The following is a 1,191-nucleotide window of genomic DNA, read 5'->3' as shown; positions in this document are numbered from 1 at the left end:
GTAGTTTTTTCAAGAGGGAAACACTGATATAGCTAAGGGAGCCAAGATAGCGGATTAGAGCGAGAACGCTGTCAATATCCAACACCTTGTATTATTCCACCATGGTCATGATGAAGGTGTATTAAACAAGGTGTGATTGACAACTCAGTGCGGCTCTCTTTTAAGGTACTATAATGTCAAAAAGTATAAACAAACGAATTAACCCTTAGTGATGCATGTATCTTGTCAGCACTGATACCAAGGCTTTTATTTTGATTATAGTTTTGTTTTACTTACATTACCTGGAATATATATATTTTGTCAATAAAATAAAACAAATTATTTATAAAATCGTTTTAGCAAATTTTCTTGTTTTTAATTGCCCAAGTTTTATGCTTTTGTGTGTTTATTTTTATATTTAAATTTTTTATCCTAAACATTATTCGACACTTATAGAAGTATGATTTTACGTTTGTTTCCAATTTTATATGAGAGCTTAACTCTAACAATTTTGAAATTAATTTTTTTTTTTTATGCGAAATAGTTTGGGTATAAACGAGCTCGTTTGAAAGTGCTTGACTCGGACGGACAACAAATGAAATCACTTTCCTTGAAGTGGTTTTCATAAACGCGAGATGAATCACGTAGTACAACACTACATCGCTGCTGTCTTAACTCGCAACTAGGTGGTTTAAAACATCGCTCTATTTTCGTGTCCTGACTTCTATTGCATACAGCGCACCGTCGAAATTTTTGTTCCGTTTCATCTTGGTTTCCTTACATTAAATATTTATGAAAAGTCGAACGTACATATTTACTTATTACCAAACTTTAAATGTGCTTACTTGCTCTCCTCGGCGGTTTATCTCTTAACAATTTCACGTTTATTAAGAAAATTTGTTGCTTGAAAAATATTTGTGTAAATTTATTTTAAATAAATTAAGATTTGAAAAAAAAAAATATTTTCAAATGGGTTAACAATTCATTTTAATTTGACAATATAGCCTGTTTCTTATGAGAGCAATGTCAAAATCAGTCACACTTTGTTGAATACATTTTGGTCATGATTCAATAATTAAAGGTTTGCTCATTATTGACATTAGAGTTTTGACACTCCCTTAGCTCCCTTAAGCAGTGTTTGCATTATTCAACTTTGCGTTCAACAATTGCGTTCAACTCAACGCAGGGTTGCACGAAAAAAAAAAGTTGAAT

This window comes from Rhagoletis pomonella, unplaced genomic scaffold, assembly GCF_013731165.1.
Source record: "Rhagoletis pomonella isolate Grant_MI unplaced genomic scaffold, Rhpom_1.0 Rhpom_scaffold_00005, whole genome shotgun sequence".
NCBI lineage: Eukaryota > Metazoa > Arthropoda > Insecta > Diptera > Tephritidae > Rhagoletis > Rhagoletis pomonella.
The sequence above is the reverse complement of the archived record's forward strand: the minus strand, read 5'-3'. Positions refer to the sequence as shown.